The sequence below is a fragment of the Notolabrus celidotus genome, unplaced genomic scaffold, assembly GCF_009762535.1.
Source record: "Notolabrus celidotus isolate fNotCel1 unplaced genomic scaffold, fNotCel1.pri scaffold_245_arrow_ctg1, whole genome shotgun sequence".
NCBI lineage: Eukaryota > Metazoa > Chordata > Actinopteri > Labriformes > Labridae > Notolabrus > Notolabrus celidotus.
Genome location: NW_023260090.1, coordinates 8,332 through 16,662, shown reverse-complemented (window position 1 = coordinate 16,662; position 8,331 = coordinate 8,332).

The window sequence follows — 8,331 nt, the reverse complement described above, 5'->3', positions numbered from 1 at the left end:
GGTGCAAACAGCAGGGGAGAGGGAACTGAGTGCGTAGACAAAAGACGGAAAGAGAGAAACAGGGATGGAGAGGGGGAGGAAGGGAGGAGGGGGGGAGACAGAGGGTGATGTTGTGGATACACTGTATGTTTACCTGCCAGCAGGAGTACTGTGGCTCAATCTCATCTCCCCGCCGCCTCCGTCCTCTGCAGGCTCCCTCAGGTGATCCGAGCTGGCACCGTGCTGCTGGAAGTCTTCACTGAGAGTCCAGGAAGGAGGGAGGAGAGGGGGGGACAGATGGAGGGAAAGGTCGCAGCGACACGGTGAAGACAGCAGAACTGAACAAGAAACAGACTCATTGTTGGAGCCAGTGAATGAAGTCCTGTTCATAAAATCATACTTCAATCCTGATACAGAACTTTCTGTCAACGTGTCCAACCTGAGATGTCATGTGTGGTTGTATAACAGCAGTTAAATCAACAATAGTTCAGAGATGTCATTCTGAACCTTGCACAAAGACCAGGATCCAAGACCACAGAAAAACACGTCACCCATTGGAGGTGAAACTTCTTTGAAATATGTTTGAATTCTGAGTTTTTTGCAACAAATGTGCGATTTTGTTTTGGGGAGTTGATTCAAAAATCAAGCTCACAATGTAAAGTCAGTTAAAGTGTGTTACACACACATCTGCTGAGACCGTGTTGGAGAGAGGGATAGAGGGAGATGAAGAGAGAGAGATGATAGTGGAGAGACGGATAGTAGTAGTTTTATCAGCTGGAGTCTGGCACGTCCACAGCAGCAGAGATCCAGAGGAACATACGAGACAAGGGAGCTCAGGGACTCCAGAAAGGTCTATGGTTAGTAACTTTAATGAAGAGAAAAGAGAGGGAGACAAGAAGAAAGAAAAAGAGGAGAATAAATGGTGAAGGAATGACAGAAGGAAAGGATGGGATAAGGAAAGGAGACATAAAGGATGAAGAAACATGGAAGGAACAAAGAAAGAAAGAAAGAAAGAATGAAAGGAAGGAAGCAAAAAAGGCTTGAAAGAAAGAAGGAAGGAATTAAGGGAAAAAGGAATGAAAGAGAGAGAGAAAGAAAGAAAGAAAGAAAGAAAGAAGAAAGGAATGAAAGGAGGAAGGAAGGAAGGAAAGGAAGGAAGGAAGGAAGGAAGGAAGGATAACAGACCCAAAAAAGGAATCTACAGCAGAGATCCAGAGGAACCTACGAGACAAGGGAGCTCAGGGACTCCAGAAAGGTCTATGGTTAGTAACTTTAATGGGACAGGAAGAGTTAAAGTAAGTGATGGGGGGTTGGGGAAAGGGGGTGAGACAGAATCCCAGTGTGTCAGTCTAAGCCTATAGCAGCATAACTAAGACCTGGTCCAAGCCTGATCCAGCTCTAACTATAAGCTTTATCAAAAAGGAAAGTTTGAAGCCTACTCTTAAAAGTAGAGAGGGTGTCTGCCTCCCAGACCCTGACTGGTAGATGATTCCAAAGGAGAGGGGCCTGATAGCTGAAGGCTCGACCTCCCATACAATTTTTTAGAGCAGTCTGTTCCTACAACAACATTTAGACTGAAACATCAAGTTCAGGGTTATACTGTCAATGTGTTATTTTTAGACGTGTACAGCTCCACCATGCCAAGAAAAGGAGTGCAATTTATTTAGATATTGCAAAAGAAGTTTCCAGAATAAAGTTTTCAAATGCAAAATATGGAATGAAAGTTGGAGGCTGTGAAAAAGTCACTGAAGCAGTGAGAAAGCAAGAGCAAGTCGACACCACATCATACAATGTGATACAGAAGAACGGGAGAGGGGGAAGCTTTATCAAAAAGGAAAGTTTGAAGCCTACTCTTAAAAGTAGAGAGGGTGTCTGCCTCCTGGACCCTGACTGGTAGATGATTCCAAAGGAAAGGTGCCTGATAACTGAAGGTTCTACCTTCCATACTACGTCAACAATGATTGTTTTCTTTTTAACCTTGAGCAGTTTCCACCCAGACCTGGAGGCAGCCTTCATCCAAATCTCCTCCTTAATTCCACACAGATATTTTTGCTGGATGCATCATATTGTAAACACACACACAAAAGCATGGGCTCGCACACAAGTTCACATAAGTCCACACACACACACACACACACGCCGAAGGGGTCATCACAGTCCTTTAGGACTAACAAGGAAACAATCTCTTTGTAAAGGCAGATGTAATTTCCTTTCCCATTTCCTCTGCGCGGACAGCAATTACTGATCCTCAGCCAGCCGCTGCAGCTAATATCGCACCGATATTATAATCACAGGCTTATTGGAAGGCACATTACAAGACAGTTTGGACGTCAAGGAAGAAGGGACAGATGGGGGAAGCAGGAACAGGACACACTCAGGGAAGTGCACACAGATGGACACCCACACCCGTGCATGCTTTCACAATGAGGACACTAACACCCGACTGTCTCCTCCGTCTACCTCAGACAAAGTGTACCAGAGGAAAAGAACAACCATAAGTGTCAACAGAGCTCTAACATACGTCTCGCTCTCCCTCGCTTTGTGTATAATTTACTGATGAAACTGAAAATAGCAGCACACGCGGAGCAAGATCGGCGAGGAAGAGGAAGCCTTGAAATGGAAGATATAGAGGAGACAAAGAGGAAGATGGCCGCTGAGATGAAATCACAGAAGAAGAAAAAAAACCGAGAGGCAAGAAAATCAGCAGATAAAGAGGGAGAGATGATAAGATGATTGTGTTGTACGCGGCGGATGTGTTCCTGTCTTTGTGTGTCTGTAAGTGCATAAAAAAAAAACCTCCACACAGATGGTCTCCAGCACTTCAGAGTGTAAGCACATGTGCAAAGATACACACATAAGTGCAGGTGCAGACTTGTGTTTGCAAGGACATTAGATGAGGACACTTAAGGGTGCAAAATGGTGTGAAATTGGGCTTCTTAACAAGTTCATAGTGTAAACAGTCACACTTGTGTTGTTAGTGGATGGATTTCATTCTCATTAGAGGCTCTGCAGGGAGCAGGGAGCGCTGAACAGCTGCTTTAAAGAGTCGGATTTAAGGACGGCGCTCAAGCTGTATGACCCGCTCCTTCTGCAAAAGGTTCTAAAGAAGCGCCGGATTGGCTTTTACTCTTTTTTTACAGCTGAGTTCAACCAGATCCATGTCCGGTCCGTCATGGCACTGGATCTGATAGGTTTCTGTTCTAGTCAATGTGCTAACTTCCACTGGATCTGCTCTGTTGCGTCTCTCAAAGAGCTAACTAGCGGGTGTCACCAACAGGACATTATGTTCTGTTCCAGCTGCCTCTCTCAAAGAGCTAACTAGTGGGTGTCACCAACAGGACAATGTGTTCTGTTCCAGCTGCCTCTCTCAAAGAGCTAACTAGTGGGTGTCACCAACAGGATGTTGTGTTCTGTTCCGGCTGCGTCTCTGATCCAGCAGGTCTGAGTCCTCCGGATCAGATACACAAGACTTCTATTTGTTCCCGGATGCCGGAGCACGACACATCAATCTCAACAGAGCAGATGGAGCGGCGACAGGAAGTCTGGTTTCACCAAAACAAAATGAAAACATCTGGTTAATTTTCAGAATAAAACACTCTGTGTTATCACCAGATCGTATTTCACTTAACTACAACAACAAACCAAAGTCAAGATGAGCGGAGCCAGGCCTGGAGTCAACAGGTCAGAGGTTTTCAGAGGACCAGAAAGACAACGTGGATGAGGAGAGGAGGAGGAGGAGGAGAATCCTTGATTCAGTGATTACAGCGGGGAAACCTCGGTCACATGACTCCAGCTGTCCGGAGGTCCTGCTCCGTGCTAAGTTCTGAAAATGCAACCGGTGGGTGTTGATGGCGTTTTTTTTGACACGACTGGGGTTTAATGTTTCTAAGTGTTGTCTTGATTTGTTGGTTCTCATTCTGTCAGCTGCCGTTTTATTCAGACACAAAATACACCCCGGTGTTCCGATTTTACTTGTGACCCTGTTAACTGGTGACCATCAGCGGCTGTGTTTGACATACTTGTGGAAAGAGGATACATAGCTGACCTTGTGAATGTCTCTGTTCATTTTGTAATCATTCTGTGAAAATATGCTGATGAGATACGTCCTCCTTGTGATGAAAATTGCCACCTGTACAGCACATCATCCAAAGTCCTCCATAAAATGCAATACATTCAGAACTCTGCTGCACGCCTCCTCACTTGCACCCGTGACAACATCACCCCTGCCCTCCAACATCTTCATTGGCTCCCTGTCCCCTACTGCATACAGTTTAAAATCCTCCTCCTCACCCACAAAGCCCTCCACCACCAGGCCCCTTCCTACCTCACTGACCTCCTCCACCACCAGGCCCCTTCCTACCTCACTGACCTCCTCCACCACCAGGCCCCTTCCTACCTCACTGACCTCCTCTACCACCAGGCCCCTTCCTACCTCACCGACCTCCTCCACCACCAGGCCCCTTCATACCTCAATGACCTCCTCCACCACCAGGCACCTTCCTACCTCACTGACCTCCTCTACCACCAGGCCCCGTCCTACCTCACTGACCTCCTCCAGCACCAGGCCCCTTCCTACCTCACTGACCTCCTCCACCACCAGGCCCCTTCCTACCTCACTGACCTCCTCCACCACCAGGCCCTTTCCTACCTCACTGACCTCCTCCAGCACCAGGCCCCTTCCTACCTCACTGACCTCCTCCAGCACCAGGCCCCTTCCTACCTCACTGACCTCCTCCACCACCAGGCCCCTTCCTACCTCACTGACCTCCTCCACCACCAGGCCCTTTCCTACCTCACTGACCTCCTCCAGCACCAGGCCCCTTCCTACCTCACTGACCTCCTCCAGCACCAGGCCCCTTCCTACCTCACTGACCTCCTCCAGCACCAGGCCCCTTCCTACCTCACTGACCTCCTCTACCACCAGGCCCCTTCCTACCTCAATGACCTCCTCCACCACCAGGCCCCTTCCTACCTCAATGACCTCCTCCACCACCAGGCCCTCTCCTACCTCACTGACCTCCTCCAGCACCAGGCCCCTTCCTACCTCACTGACCTCCTCCAGCACCAGGCCCCTTCCTACCTCACTGACCTCCTCCAGCACCAGGCCCCTTCCTACCTCACTGACCTCCTCCAGCACCAGGCCCCTTCCTACCTCACTGACCTCCTCTACCACCAGGCCCCTTCCTACCTCACTGACCTCCTCCAGCACCAGGCACCTTCCCACCTCACTGACCTCCTCTACCACCAGGCCCTTTCCTACCTCACTGACCTCCTCCACCACCAGGCCCCTTCCTACCTCACTGACCTCCTCCACCACCAGGCCCTTTTCTACCTCACTGACCTCCTTCAGCACCAGGCCCCTTCCTACCTCACTGACCTCCTCCAGCACCAGGCCCCTTCCTACCTCACTGACCTCCTCCACCACCAGGCCCCTTTCTACCTCACTGACCTCCTCTACCACCAGGCCCCTTCCTACCTCACTGACCTCCTCCACCACCAGGCCCCTTCCTACCTCACTGACCTCCTCCACCATCACACTCCTTCCCGTGACCTGCGTTCCTCCCACGCCAACCTCCTGTCTCCACCTCACAGAACCAAGCACCAAACCTGGGGGGACAGAGCCTTCTCCGTAGCCGCCCCCACCCTCTGGAACTCACTCCCCTCCCATATCTCAAACTGCTCTGACCCTTCAACATTCAAATCTCTTTTAAAAACTCATCTTTTTAAGTTAGCTTTTAATTTGTGATTGTACTGTTGTGTTGTTTGTTTGTTTGATCTGTGTTTCTTGTTCGTTGCTTGTATTGATTTTAACAGTTGTACAGTGTCTTTGAGTTCCTGAAAAGCGCTATGTAAATAAAAAGTATTATTATCTGTCAACATCTGTTGAAACTCCGACAACCCAAGATGAAAACGCAACCAGTGGGTGTTGGCGGACGAGAGAGCACGGAGACGGACCGGACACAGATCTGGTGGAAGTCCTGTGTCACACTGTGCTTTTGAGAATCAGTGTTAGCATCAGTGTTTGCTCCTCAATGTCAACACTCCCCAAACAATCATGCATAAGCAGGCTGGAAGCACGATCTGGGATTGATTATCACGATCAATACATTTGCACCAGCAGTTACATGCGAGTCCGCCTGCAACACCGACTTATTTCAAAGCACTTGGCTTCGTCAGTTTGTGTTGGAGTGTGGTTTCTGTGTGCAGAAAGAAGTTATAAATAGGACTCTTGAAACTCCAATGTTTGTAGCTGTTTGTTCCAGTACAGTTCCACTCTGGCAGGTTTGGCAGAGACTCCAGACAAATAAATAAGCAAGCTGTTGATGGCTCAGTCATGTCCAAATTATTACATGCAAAGCCGAAACATAACAAAGCCATACCTCCAACAAATGTGAGGAAGAGTCTGTGATCCAGCCGGATGAACACGCAGATGGGTACAAACAACATCAAACATCATGTTTAAAACGTGTCGTACCGTGGACACATTTAATGCCTACCTCTAACTGGCAGGCAGATGTCTGTTAACATACTGTTGATGGTGTGGTCCTTGCTAGTAAATGAGGACTTTAACAAGCAGATTTATTTTAGTAACTACAGTTATTCTTCCCTGAAAAGAGGGAAACCCAGATTTGAAATGTTTGAAATGTAAGTAGGGTGCTTTATTCTAGGAATGTAACCAAGGTGGTTCATTTTTGATCCAAAGGTGAAAATGAGGGCAACATGAGGGTTGAATTAAAAGACATATATATATATATATATAGCATGTTTTAATTCCATTATAATGTGTCCCTCTTTAATAATATATTTTCTTTTAAAGTTGTATTTTTTGGCCTTTCTGCCTTTATTTGTTAGGACAGCTGAAGACAGACAGGAAATGTGGGAGTAGAGAGAGGGGGAAGACATGCAGGAAATGGTCGATCGGCCAGGAATCGAACCAGCAACCCCTGCGACAAGGACTGTAGCCTCTGTATGTGGGGCGCTTAGACCGCTAGGCCACCAGCACCTCAATAACATTTTAAATCTGGCTTTTAACTTGGAGTTATTTATTTTGAGCACTGGACTGCATTATACCCATTATCCCCATTTAAGCATCATTTTGAATTTTTATTTTGTTCTATCCTTTTTTTATGTAACTCTATTTATCTATTGATTTTTTTCTGGTATTTATCTGATTTTATTTTATTGATTTCATTGTAATCATTTATTTTATTTTTCTGGTATTTATTTCATTTTATTGTAATATTCTATTTTATTTTTCTGGTTATATCTGATTTTATTTCATATATTTCATTGTAATGAGTTTACCTGTCTTTTCCCAGGAGCTGCTGATCATGTTCTACACCTCCATCATCCAGTCTGTTCTGTGTACCTCCATCACTGTCTGGTTTGGCTCTGCAACCAAATTAGACAAACACAGACTGCAACGGACTATAAGGACTGCAGAGAAAATCATCGGTGTCGACCTGCCCCCCATCCAGGACTTGTACAGGTTTCGGGCCAGGAAACGGGCAGGTAGCATCACCGCTGACCCCTCACACCCTGGACACAAATTCTTCAAACTCCTCCCCTCCGGCAGGCGCTACAGATCACTGTGCGCCAAAACAACCCCCCATAAGAACAGCTTCTTCCCCCAGGCTGTCACTCTGATGAACACTAAACCATAACAGTGTCATACCTGTCAGATAAATACTCTCTGTAAATATACATGTAGATACACAATGCAACAATTCTCAAAGCAGAATTCCATATTTCTATTTTTTGTACTATTTAACTTCTATTTTATAATGTAAAACTACCTCTGCAACTCACCACTGCACTTTATCATATTATTTTAGCCTGTACATATTAGTCAAGCCTATTTGTTGTTTCTTTGTATTTATAGCTAAGGTTATTGTTATTATATTTTTATTTTATTTTTTATTGTAGTTCTTATTCTTATTCCTATTCTGCCTTGTACAAAGAGAGCACAGTTTACTGAAGTCAAATTCCTTGTGTGTTCAAGCATACTTGGCGAATAAAGCTGATTCTGATTCTGATTCTTCTGGTATTTATCTGATTTTATTGTAATTATTTATTGAATTTTTCTGGAATTGATTTAGTTTTATGTTATTGATTTTATTGTAATTATTGTATTTTATTTGTATGACATTTATCTGATTTTATTTGATTGTTTTTATCATAATTAATTTTTCCTAATTATTTCATAAAACTTTCCTGTATCTTGTTTAAGCCTTTTAGCACTTTACCTATTTCTGTTTATTTCTGTCTCTGCTTTTTTGTGAATCACTTTGGGCTGCATGCTTGAATGTATGAAAGGTATTATATAAATAAAGATGAGTAGTGTTATGACAA